The sequence below is a fragment of the Tachyglossus aculeatus genome, chromosome 5 (assembly GCF_015852505.1).
Source record: "Tachyglossus aculeatus isolate mTacAcu1 chromosome 5, mTacAcu1.pri, whole genome shotgun sequence".
NCBI classification, from domain to species: domain Eukaryota; kingdom Metazoa; phylum Chordata; class Mammalia; order Monotremata; family Tachyglossidae; genus Tachyglossus; species Tachyglossus aculeatus.
The window spans coordinates 50,365,970-50,379,418 of record NC_052070.1 but is presented as its reverse complement, the minus strand read 5'-3'; positions in this window follow the sequence as shown (position 1 = coordinate 50,379,418).

Sequence of the window (13,449 nt, the reverse complement as noted above, 5' to 3'; positions counted from 1 at the left end):
TCCCTGCCTGCTCCTTCTGCTGCTCTTCCTCGTTAACAGTAAGGGCAGCAGAGTGAGAACATCCCATTTTCTGAAGTGGAAACTGAGGCACAGAAGCATGGAGTATATTGCCCAAGGTTGCTGAGGAAATGAGACCTTGGCTCCCCAGGAATCGAGAGGTGAGCGATGGGTGCAGTGTATTATACTAAGGACCTGTGAAGTATGAAGCAGAAGTGATGTTTTCCCTGCCCATAAGAAGCTTATACATTGGTGGGGGAAACAGAGATATTTATAAATGGGGAACCCTATTCTATTCTTTCATATGCTGAGGAAGAACTGAATCTCTCCCTTTCCCAATGTCTCTTTCGCCCTATCCTTGGCTGTGGCACCAGCAAGAGATGTGAAAAGGAGATTTTTATTACAGAACTAATGATCTATCAAACAAGACCAGCTAAAAGTTCTGCCTTTTCATTTAAACTTTTCCCATATCCCATTCTGAGAGAGGCAGAGGAAGCCCCTGTTAGAGATAGGAAAACAGGCTCAGAGAGGTTGACTTGCCTGAAGTCACAGAGCAAATCCCTGGCAGATCTGAACTCAGAATCCCCAATTCCCAGTCCAGGAATGGACCCAAGTCTGCCTTAAAACAGAGCTAGAATGATCCTGGGTGGCTTTTTTTCATTGTAAAAGATGAAACCTGTCTGGAATCAGAATGAAAGCATTTTCTGGAGGGAAATGATTCTCTCTTAGAAGGTTTGAGCTGTTATGCCTGAAACCAGACTCAGCTGGGACCATGACTCTGGCCATCAACCTTGGTTTTATAATCTTCCTGCTTCAAAGAAGTGACAGGTCTGAAAGAAATTCCTGGCATCAGCGAGGTTGTGTGGAGCTCCAGGGTGGCTAGCACTGCCCCAGGCACTTTAGCCCATGTTCAAGAATCGATTCCGGCCCTGCCCGCAGAAGCTCACAGTGTAATAATAGAGGAGGAAGCATCTAGGCACATACACATTACTACCTTGTACCTATAGATTCTGTGCAAACTAGAATAGGTTAAGGTGGAGGAGAGGGTCACAATGTGACAGAGCTTAGAAAACTGGTAAGGGAAAGCGTCCTGGTGGAGGTCGGCTTTGGGCTGTGATTTGTTGGACAGGAGAAGCAGTGTGGCCTAATGGATAGAGAAGCAGAGTGGCTCAGTGGAAAGAGCACGGGCTTTGGAGTCAGAGGTCATGGGTTCAAATCCCGGCTCCGCCACTTGTCAGCTGTGTGACTTTGGGTAAGTCACTTCACTTCTCTGGGCCTCAGTTCCCTCATCTGTAAAATGGAGATTAAGACTGTTAGCCCCCCATGGGACAACCTCATCACCTTGTAACCTCCCCAGAGCTTAGAACAGTGCTTTGCACATAGTAAGCACTTAATAAATGCTATCATTATTATAATTATTATAAAGCATGGGCCTAGGAGTCAGAAGACCTTGGTTCTATTCCCAGCTCAGCTACTTATCAATCACTCAAACCTATTTCTTGAGCACTTACTGTGTGCAGAACACTGTACTAAGTCCTTGGGAGAGTACAGTATAATGATATAACAAAGTTGGTAGACAAGTGTCTTGCCCACAAGGAGCTGGAGGGGGAGACAGACAGGAATATAAATAATTACAGATATGCACATTAATGCCTTGGGGCTGGGGAGCAAATCAGGGTAATGCTTAGGCAGTGGGAGAATAGGAAATGTGGGATTAATCAGAGAAGGCCTGTTGGAGGAGATGTGCCTTCAGTAAGACTTTGAAGGTGGCGAGAGTGATTGCCTGTTAGATGTGAAGAGGGAGGATGCTCCAGGACAGAGGCAGGATATGGGCAAGAGGTTGGTGGTGAGATAGATGAGATGGAGACACAGAAAGTAGGCTGGCATTAGAGGAGTGAAGTTTATGGACAAGGCTGTAGTAGCAGAACAATGAGATGAAGTAGGAGGCGGGCAAGGTGATTCAATGTTTTACAGTAGATGGTAAGGAGTTTCTGTTTGATGCAGCCCACTGTTGGGTAGGGACTGTCTCTATATGTTGCCAATTTGTACTTCCCAAGCGCTTAGTATAGTGATTTGCACATAGTAAGCGCTCAATAAATACGATTGATGATGATGATGCAGAGGTGGGTGGCCAACTACAGGAGGTTCTTCAGGAGTGGGGAAACAAGGGCCGAACATTTTTGTAGAAAAATAGTCCGGGCAGCAGAGTGAAGTATTGACTATGTGACCTTGAGCAAGTCATTTAACTTCTCTGTGCCTGTTACCTCATCTGTAAAATGGTCCCCACCTATCTCTAAAAGAATCCCCCCCACCAACTCCCCCTTCCCCCAACCATGGTTGGCTGTGAGGCAAACTGCCTGATTTGTGGACCAAAGTTGGTGGGGGAGAAAGGAAGCCCCATAAACTGGCCAGACTCCAAGAATTAGGGGAGCCCTGGGTTTCTCAGAGGAAGTGAGTTAAGCCTAGAGATGGGTGGGAGGTAATCCTGCGGGGGTCAGGGGAGCAACAGATGCAGGATTCTGGTGGCAGAATTGGGAGCAAGATTAGGGTGAGCAAAGAGGGGCATACTCTAGCCCTATGTGAGCCCCATGTGGGACATGGACTGCACCCAACCTGATTAGTTTTATCTACTCCAGGGCTTAGAGCAGTTCCTAGCACAGAGTAAGCACTTAATAAATATCATTAAAAAACAACAAAAAAGGAGGGAGTCAGGTGGGCCCACAAAGAGGCTGGGAGTAGAAGTCCCACCTGGCCCCCACCTTTAGGTCAGTGGTTCAGCCTCCTAAAATGTTTCCCAACTGTGGGGTTCCCACCCTCGTCGTGCCTCTGTCCTAGGGAGGGGAGGGAGGGAAAATGGTACCTGCCTGGATATCGGCAAATGTCCCGGGTTCTTGCTAGAAAATAAATTGTGTGTCTTTCCCCATTCCAATCCAAAGTATGTAATTTTCTGTTCTGAAAATAACTCCCCTCATCCCTTCCCGGGGACTGTAATACGCGCACCATTTGAACTCTATTCCCCATCTCTCTTTCTGGCTGACAGGCCTCTCCCACCTCTGAAGACAGGTCTCAGGCAGATGTCAACTTCTTTCACTTAATAGATTCTCTTGCAAACAGGCACCTGGGGAGAGAGTCACAGGCAGGGACTGGAAACAAGAAAAGTTGCTAGGACCCATAGGTCCCTAGTTCTCCTCCACATCACCAGACCCGGCCCTGGTTAGCTAGCTGACACTTCCCAGTATGAGAAATGGCATCTTGATGCGAGGAGAGGCTCCAGCTGAGGAGCAGCTAGCTCCCTGGTGCCACCAATCCAATTGAGCAGTGCTTGCCTGCTGATGTGATAATATTTTAAGTAAGCTTTAATTGGCTTTCCCACGTTGGTATTTCACACTGCTCCTTTGTGGATTGAATGCCAAATGGCGTTTAGCCCTCTATAGCTACTCTGTGTTGCCGTTTGGAGTTTCATAGAAGAAAGAGAGGTTTTGTTTTGTTTTTCCTTCCACTGTGCTGGGTCTGCCTCACCCTCCCACTGCCCTTAGTAGATATATTTAGCAGTGGGGAAGGTAGTTCTTCACCCCAGGCTGATCTTCTTCTTAAGTCTGAGTATTCTCCATGGGCAGAGCAGGTGCCCATTTCCAGGGCCCGGTTTCTGGACTGGGAGTAATGAGAGAGGGAGGGGGCAGGGATAGGGAAGTCCTTCCTCAAATTTATCTGAAATCCATCCTGCTGCAATTGGAGCCTCTCCTGTCCTCCCTGCAGATCCTGGATTCCTGTCTGTCAGGGTGACTGTTTCCAGTCTTGAAGGAAATGATCAAGTCAGTCAATCCTTTTCTTCCCTTTCCTCTCTCGATCTTCCATTAAAGGTATTTATTGAGCACTTACTGTGTGCAGAGTACTGGACTAAGAACTTCCTAAGTCTTCCCTTCTCCCCATAAATAATTCCCAGGACCACCCTTCCTTTCCCAGCCAACCCTCCCTGTCTCCCCAGACTTCAACACCTTCTCTCTCTTCTTCTCTTTCCTTTGCTCCCCTCACTACTCCTTCAGTGCTCCTGTCAGGAAGCTGTTTGGATGGGACATGCAAGGAGAATGAATGACATCAAGATATCCAAACAGCTGTTGTATGGTAAGCTGAAATTAGGTCACTGAAAGGGGAACAAGGGAAGTGTTTATAGAAACAGATAAAAAAAGGCTCCAAAAATGGACCACCCCAATTTATAACTGGGAGTCAGTTGCTGTGGATAGAGCAACATGGTGTACTGCTGTCAAGAAAGGAGTGACTCTTTTTGAGGAGAAACTTTGTAAGTAGCACAAGATGAGGTAAACATGAGCAGCAAGGTGGAGCAGTGAGGCCTAGAGGATAGAACAAGGACCTGGGTTCTAATTCTGACTCTACCATTTATCTGCTGTGTGACTCTGGGCAAGTCACTTCACTTCTCTGTGCCTCAATTACCTCATTTGTAAAATGGGGATTAAGACTGTGAGCCTTACGTGGGACAGGGAAGGTGTCCAACCTGTTTAGCTTGTATCTACCCTGGTGCATAGAACAGTTCTTGACACATAGAAAGCACTTAACAAATACCATCATCATCATCAGAAGCAGTATGGACTCTGGGAGGTTGATTTTTTTCCATGTGCTGTTTACCAAGGAGGTAGGGGCAAGAGAGCCCGGCAGCCACAGCCATCCTCCCATCACCATCCATCTCGCGCTTCATGGTTTAGTGTCAAGATGTATTACCTCCTCGCAGCAAAATAACACTCCAGCTGGAAACCCCATTCATTACCATCTCACTGCCTGGGACAGCTGTTCGTGTCTCTCCAATAAACATTCTGTTCTGAGACGAGGCAGCAACTTGGAGCCCTAACAAACAGCAGCTCAGCCCCCAGAGATCTTGTTGCCCTGACAGAGAGAGACCCTCCCTTTTTGCCCTCTGAGGCCCAGCTGAAATTCATTCATTCATTCAGTCATATTTATTGAGTGCTTACTGTGTGCAGAGCAGTGCATTAAGCACTTGGGAGGGTACAATATAACAATAAACAGACAAATTCTCTGCCCACAGTGAGCTTACTGTTTAGAGGATGAGCTTGAATGGTAGGCAGCCCTTAGGCAAACTGCCTGGGCTGAGGGTACCCACTAGAGGACTTACCCATGGGGCAGGAAGGAGCAAAAACTTCTCATTCACCAAAGCAGAGCATGCCAGATCATAGTTCAGGTGGGATGTCAATATCCCTCTCTGGGCACAGACTCACCAACCTCCTGCATAACTCCTCCTGCAGGAATTTGAAACTGGGTTATCGTTCAAGTCCCAGCTAAGCTGGCTCATTGTCACCTGGCTCCAATGGGTTTGATCCTGAAAGTTGACTTTTTAGATTTGGCAGCAGGAGACGTGGTCTGCTATATCAAACAATCAATCAGTGGTATTGAGCATTTTTTCTGAGCAGAGCACTGTACTTAGCCTTTGGGAGAGGACAATGCTATAGACTTAGAAGGGACAATCCCTGCCTACAAGGAGCCTAGGTGTCCTTGGTATTTGAAGAAGATGTCACTGATGGAAAAATCCACTTTCAGGGGTATGTTTGTGGCTGAAAAGGCCAAACTGGAGCATCCAGTCTCAGTAGCAAGGAGCCACTTAATGTGCTGCCATCTTTGCAAGGAGTGTGAGACGAGGAGGCAAAAGTGAAGAGAGCATCAGGGGCTGCCAAAAGCAAAGTTTCTCCTCAAAAAGAGCCACTCTTTTCTCCAAAGCAGTATGCCATGTTGCTCTATCCACAGCAACTGACTCCCAGTTTTTAGTTGCGGTGGAGCGTTTTCTGAGTCTTTGTTTTTTCTGTTTCCATAAATCACTTCCCTTGTCCCCCTTTCACTGACCTAATTTCAGTTTACCATACAGCAGCTGTTTGAATATCCTGATTTCATTTATTCTCCTTGCGTGTCCCATCCAAAACAACTTCCTGAAAATATATAGTAAAAGAGGGAGGTTTTATAGTTCCCATCTCTGGAGATCTTAAAGAACAGGAGAGATGGGTCCAAGCCAGGACTGGGAAAACCTGAGGTCAACCAGCAAAGCTTAGAGTCTTAGACATGTCTGCTCACTTAGCCTTCCTGCCTCCAGGTGGCCTTGATTCCCTTTCCAAGTCAAATGGAATATTAGTGATGACCCAGAGTAAATCTGCTTCAGCCTGACAATTAGTCTGTCTGATTGGGTCACCTGGTGTACCTCATAAAACATTCCCACTGACATTATTCACTGGACTGAAATGGAAAGGTTGAGATGAGTATGACTTGGCTTCATCCTGATGAGACTGTTAATTCTAGCGCTACTCTTTAGAAGAAGTATCTCGGAGGAGAGGAGGAGACATAGCCAACCTCCTTGCAGGCCGAACAGCAGAACAAAAGCATCTTCCCAGAGACTCACACCTTTGGGGGCCACATCCTAGGAGGAACTAGGCTACAGATCTGAACTATGGATGGCTTAGTGTGTATGTCTGGGCGGGAGGAAGCAGGGAAGTGAGGGGGCTGTCCTTGTGATATGGGGTGGCTTCATTGGGTTCCTGTCTGGTTCTTCTCCCCCTCTAATTTCTCATCAGGGCTAGTCAACATTCCTTGGAAGTCTCCACTCGCTACTCCATCGAGAAAATCCTTGGGTGCCGGGTTCCAACGCAGAGAGAGCTGCATTGCCAGGGTAGGGGGAGGAGAAGTCTGCCAACAGGGCACGTCTGGCCTCAATTGCCTCATCCCATAAGCCCCTTTTCACCTCAGCTGGGAGTCACCGGCTTGGTTTCTTTTTTAAAATGTCACAGAAATGAGACAACTTAATGAGAAGAGACATAAAATGAAGTTGCTAGAAGAACTGGAAGGAGGGGGTCAGCCTTGCCTGAAATTGGGCTGGGAATGTCCGCCCTCAAGCTTGGCAAAGGACCCTGCTACTGCAAACCTTTGCAGTCTAGCCTGCTGGACACCCTTGACTGGTATCTTCAGCTCCCTCCTACTAGCCTCCTACTGGAGTTCTTGGGACAAGTGGCTCAATGCTCTTCCTATTTTCTACCGTGGTCATCCCAGCACTTCTGTCTGGAAGTGCTCGTCTCACACCCTTGAGAGGATTAAGGCTCACAGTCTTAATCCCCATTTTACAGATGAGGTAACTGAGGCACAGAGAAGTGAAGTGACTTGCCCAAAGTCAGATGTGTCTGTCTGCCTTTGGACGGTTCGAGGGAGAGAGGGGCCACGGGTCTTACTGATTTACTGCAAGGAAGATCAAACGTTAGAGGTCAGAGCCAAGCCCAAAACCCATCCAGAAACCGAGTTGGAAAAATAACATTTAAAGGCAAAATCACAGCTCACACTTCAGCCCTCCCCACTTTCAAGATTCTCCTAAAATCCCACTTTCTCCATCCTGCCTCCTAGATTCACTGACAATGCCTGTCATTTAATTCACATATACATACACACATACGTTAACTCAATCCATGCTTCAAGCACTTATGTATCACCATCCTAAGAACATGTGATTGTTATATTTTTTAATATTCAATTTATTTATTCTTATTTCACTGCTTATAGATATTTTTATGTCTGTCTTCCCCAGTAGAGTACAAACTCCTTGTTGGCAGGAAACTCATTTTATTCTGCTATTATACTGTCCTCAACACTTTTTACAGTGCATCATACTAAGGTGGTGCTCAGTAAATAACATTATTGCTACAACTACTACTAAATTTTATGGGGTTTTTTAAGTGCTTACTATGTGCCAGGCAATGTTGTAAGCTCTGGGATAGAAACAAGTTAGGTTGGACACAGTCCCTGTCTCACATGGGACTCACAGTCTCAATCCCTATTTTACAGATGAGGTAACCAAGGCATGGAGAAGTTAAAGTGACTTGCCCAAGTTCACACAGCAGACAAATGGCAGAGCTAGGATTAGAACTCAGGTCCTTCCTCCCTTTTTCCCTTCCTCTCTTTATTTCTTTTTTTCTTTCATTTCCCTTACTGTGTGCAAAACACTGTACTAAGTTCTTTGGAAAGAATAACAATAAACAGACAGATTCCCTGACCACAATGCACTTATAGTTTAGAGGGGGAGACAGACATTAATAGGCCCATGCTCTAACCACTAGGCAATGCTGCTTCCCTTAATAGAAGCAGTACTACTATGACTGCTATTACTACTTCTATTACTACAACCTTTAAACTGGGCTTCCTCTACTTGTAACTTATTTTAATGTCTGTTTCCCCATTTAGACTTTAAGCTTCCTATGGTCAGGGAACATGCCTATCAACTCTGCTGTACTCTCCCAAGCACTTCATACAGTGCTCGGCACACATTAAGCACTATATAAATACCATTGATAGATTACCTGTCTCAGACAGCCAAAAATTTCCTGGTCTTAAAGCCATCTAGAGAAGGGGATTCCAGAGCCTACCTGGCAATATTGAATTTTTCGTGTGTTTAATACTTTCACTGTGGGGAAATTCTTCCTAATGTAGGGTCTGAAGCCTCCACTTTGAGGTTTAACCGCCATCTCAGGTCTACTCTAAAGAGATTCATTCAGTTGTATTTATTGAGCACTTACTGTGTGCAGAGCACTGTATTAAGCACTTGGGAAGTACAAGTTGGCAACATATAGGGATGGTCCCTACCCAACAATGGGCTCACAGTCTAGAAGGGGGAGACAAACAACACAGCAAAACACGTGGACAGGAGTCAAGTCGTCAGAACAAATAGAATTAAAGCTAAATGCACATCAACAAAATAGAATAGTAAATATTTACAAGTAAAATAGAGTAATAAATCTGTACAAGCATATATACAGGTGCTGTGGGGAGGGGAAGGAGGTAGGGCCGGGGGGGAGGAGGGGAGGAAAAAGGGGGCTCCGTCTGAGAAGGCCTCTTGGAGGAGGTGAGCTCTCAGTTGGGCTTTGAAGGGAGGAAGAGAGCTAGCTTGGCAAATGTGTGGAGGAAGGACATTCCGGGCCATACTGCTTCCGCTAAACCCTCTGAACGAACAGACTGTTCCCCATCTGGGCCCATCCCCACGTGGCCAGGAGAGTCTGTGTTCGGAGTTCTGGGGCACTATCTCCCTCCACACTCCCTTCCCCACTAAGCCCAGCCACCACCCTGTTCGCCCACCACCACCTGGCCCCTCTCCTGCCCCTCAACCCAAGATGCCTCTGGTCTTCGAAGGCAGAGCTTCCTGGTGAGTAGAGACCCCAGAGCTGGCTGAGGTCAGGAGGTTTTGCTCTGCCAGTGACTTGCTGGGCTTATCTGGGTTTTGTCTTCGACCTCTCTGAGCAGGATGTGAGCCAGGAGCTCACAAGGTATCCGTGGCAGAGGTAGTATTAGCACTTGCAGGCTTACAGGGTTCTCCTGCTGGGCCAGCTAAGCTCCCTCCTTGACTGTTTCTGCCAATTAAAGGGGTCTCATTCCTTTTTCCTGGGAAGGGCCTAACTCTTGGATCATGACTGATCTGTAGACCTTTTGATCTGTGATCCCTCCTTGATCTGAACTCCAGGCCTATGAAATTTGGTTACCTGGTTGCTGATCCCAGTCTCCCATTGTCTCTCTGTCTGGAAGTGCTAGAGTATCCCCAGGGCCTCCCAGGAGGGGAGGAGCTGGCTGAACTCCAAGATCCCACATAGCCTCTGGGGAGCTACCCCCCCACCGAAAAAAAAAATGGAGTGTCTGTGGGTAACAGGCTGTACAGAACCCATCTGCACTCTCTAGGTGACAAATTGCCTCTGAGAGGAAGCCCTCTCACTGACCTTCCTGTCAGTCACCAAAGGGAAGGAACACTTTTTGACTCACTCATGTGGCAATCATTGGTCTTCTCAGGCAACCTGGGAGCTGATAATTGACTGAACTCCACACTTATTGATGCAATTACCTGGCCCCCATCTTACCCACCTGCTTTTTCTCCTTCCCCCTCATAGACACACACACACACACACACACACACACACACACACGTTTATAGTAAAGGCAAGTTGAGAGAGAGGGAGAGAGTTTTTTGTGTGTATGAATGACAGTTGAGGGGCTCACAGTGGCATGAAATTAAGCTCTGGCTTGTTTGTTCAGGGCCTAAAAGAAATTAGGTAGAGGGCTTATAAGGAAACATAACATCAGGTCTAAAATGGAGTTTTTTCTGCTATTCTTTTTGCTGGAATCAGTGCCCAAGGATGCAGGCCCAGGGGGTTCTAAGCTTGACCCTTTGTTTTCCTACTTTGGGCATAGGGAGGGAAGAGCAGCAGGAGGGAAGGAGAGGGCCTGGGCAGGGTTGGGGGAGGGGGGGTGGAGTAGACAAGGACATGGGGAGGAATTGTGGATGCAAGCGTTTCTTAAACTGCTTGCCAGAAGTAACTACTTAGCTGCCCACTAGTTGCCAGGGGAAATATAAGAAAGTTGATTTTATTAGTTTAGGATCCAGGCCCCTCTGGGAAGGACAACTGGACTTCAGAGGAAAATAAGGTTTTGTAAGAGAGAAAGAAGTGGGGGGAGAATGAAGAGAAGAGGAAGGCTGGAAAACAGTATGTGGAAGACAGAAACTGAGGGAAAAGAAAAGGCAGGGATGGTAGGGGTCGAGGAGGGCCAAGTAGCTCTCTGGTTCGTAACATGTGGAGTCTGTGTGGCTGAAAGTGGTGGGAATAAGATTACTCAAAGATTTTAGTGCTGAAGATTGGAGCTACGGGGCCTCTCAACAACCACTTGGTTTAGTGGGTATTAAAGTATTTTCTCAATCATCCTCCTATCTTTCATAACTTTGCTGGCCTAGGGGTTTGTCCTCCTATTGAGACGATTGGCATTTATTAGGCAATTGCTGAGGGTTTTCCTACCTGTTCCCAGGGACAGTGAGCCCTATGCGGGTCAGGTACTATTTATGTCTGCGTGACTCAGTGGAAAGAGCCCAGGCTTTGGAGTCAGAGGTCATGGGTTCATATCCCAGCTCTGCCAATTGTCAGCTGTGTGACTTTGGGCAAGTCACTTCATTTCTCTGTGCCTCAGTTACCTTGTCTGTAAAATGGGGATGAAGACTGTGAGCTCTCCGTGGGACAACCTGATCACCTTTTCACCTCCCCAGCACTTAGAACAGTGCTTTGCACATAGTAAGTGCTTAATAAATGACATTATTATTATTGTTATTATCATGTCTGATCTGATTGTTTTGTATTGTGTTTAACAAATACTGCAATTAGTAATAGTACTACTATTAGAGACACCTATGGTTTGTCTATCTTGTCTCAGAAGATTTCTGGCTGCCCTGCAGCCCACACAAATGAGGGGTCCCATTGGGCAGCAAATGTCCCCATAATGAAGGGGATTGATAGGGACCCTACTCTGGCCCCAATCCTAACCAGATGACTTTCCAGGCTGGGCCAGCTCACCACAACCCAGCCATGCCTCACCCCCAAAATGAGTGGGGTGATTGTGGAGGAAGGAGCAGGAGCTGGAGAAGTCCAGGTGGTAGAAGTGAGTTGAGGTGAACCACAGGCAACCAATAAGGAAGTGGGCCCTTGTTGTTTATGAAGGAGAGAGAGGTTCAGGGGCAAGTCACTTAACTTCTCTGGGCCTCAGTTCCCTCATCTGTAAAATGGGAATTAAGACTGGGAGACCCCCGTGGGACAACCTGATCACCTTGTAATCAGCGCTTTGAACAGTGCTTTGCACATAGTAAGTGCTTAATAAATGCCATCATCATCATCAAGTTCTCTCCTTGCTCTGCCTGCAGTTTAAATCCAGGAACTCAGATCACTTCTCTCTCGTTTCTTCTCCTTCTTTGCCCTCTCCCCTCCAGCCCATCCCCAGCCATTCAAGGGTAATTGAGTTAGGAGACCCTGTAGGTGGTTAGTGAACCTTCTACTGCTCAGCCCACACCTGAGACAATTATAACCCAGTCATCAGCTTTGACCCCAGGATCCAATTCCTGTTGACCCCAGGAAACCTGCCTCCTCTCCCCCCGGCTCCTAATAGCTACTGGTCTCTCCGGAGAATGAGAATGAGGAAAGTGGTCTTGTCCCTCTTGGATTTCTGATTGGATACATGCTGAGCCCAGTTGAGCTCCCTCCCAACATCTCAACAAACCCTAAGTGACCGAGAGCTGAGGGAAATCTTTTGGATACCTCAGTCCTTTTCAGTGGAAGACGGCTGGACATCATATAAAGACATTGGTAAGCTTCCACCTGGGAAAGACACTTTTTTCAAATTTTTCTTTTTAATTGCTGTTGAAACTGGGGTTTGTTGGAGGTAGTATGACCAGTGGAAGAGTGCAGGCCTATGAAGCAGGGGACCTGTGTTCTAATCTTGTACCCCTCACTTGTTAGTTTTGAAACCTGGGCAAATTACTTAACCTCTCTATACCTTAGTATCCTCATAAGATAATTAGAATCTATTAATAGTATTTGTTAAGTACTTACTCTGTGCCAAGCCCTGGGGTTGATAGAAAATAGCCAGGTCAGGCATTGTCCCTGTCCCAGATGGGACTCACAGCCTTGTATCTATTCTCAACATTTAGTAAGGTGCTTGGCACATAGTAAGTGCTTAACAAATGCCACAGTTATCATTATTATTACAGGGGCAGGGGAAGGCAATAGGAAAGGGCTCAGGGCTAGAAGAGGCAGGCTGGTGGAGAGTTGTGTGGGTGGGATTATCTTATTGCTACAGAGAGAGACAGTTGACTGGGACTGAAAATGTTGTGGCTCCTGGGATGGTCAGTCAGTCATATTTATTGAATGCTTACTGTGTGCCGAGCACCTTACTAAGTGCTGGGGAGAGAACAATATAATAGACCCATTCCTTGTCCACAATGAGTTTACAGTTTAGTGGGGTGACTGTCAGCCTAGCCGACTGGAGCATCATCCTGCAGGATGGCTGCTGGCTATTGTCAGATTAACGGGATTGATTAGGTTCCCTGTGGGGAAAGAACTACGGCTTTACAAGGGCCGGCATGGCAAATCCTTCTCTGAGAATGAGATATTCAGAGCCTCACTTGCAGACCTGGAGTCTGCAATGATGCAGAACAGAAGGGTCACACTGTTCCTTCCCTTTTTCCCATCTCCTCTCCTACCCTTCCCTATTGGTCTGGTCCCAGCCTCATTTCTGGTCTTCTAGTCCCATAGTCATAGTTCTTGGCTTTTCCCCGGAGCCTGGTTCTTGTCATCAATCAACCAATGGTATTTATTGAGTGCTTACAATATGCAGAGAACTGGAGTAAGTGCTTGGGAGAGTACAGCAGACTTGATAAACACCAGGTGTTTACAGTCTAGAGTGGGAGTCCAACATTGAAGTACATTACGAATGTGTACATAAGTGCTGTGGGGCTGAGGAGGGGGTGAATATCAAATGTTTAAAGGGCACAGATCCAAGTGCGTAGGTGAAGTAGAAAGGAGAAGGAGCAGGAGAAATGAGGGCTTAGTTGGAGAATCTCTCTTATTTGCACCCTTTATTCACCCCTCAGTTCCACAGTAA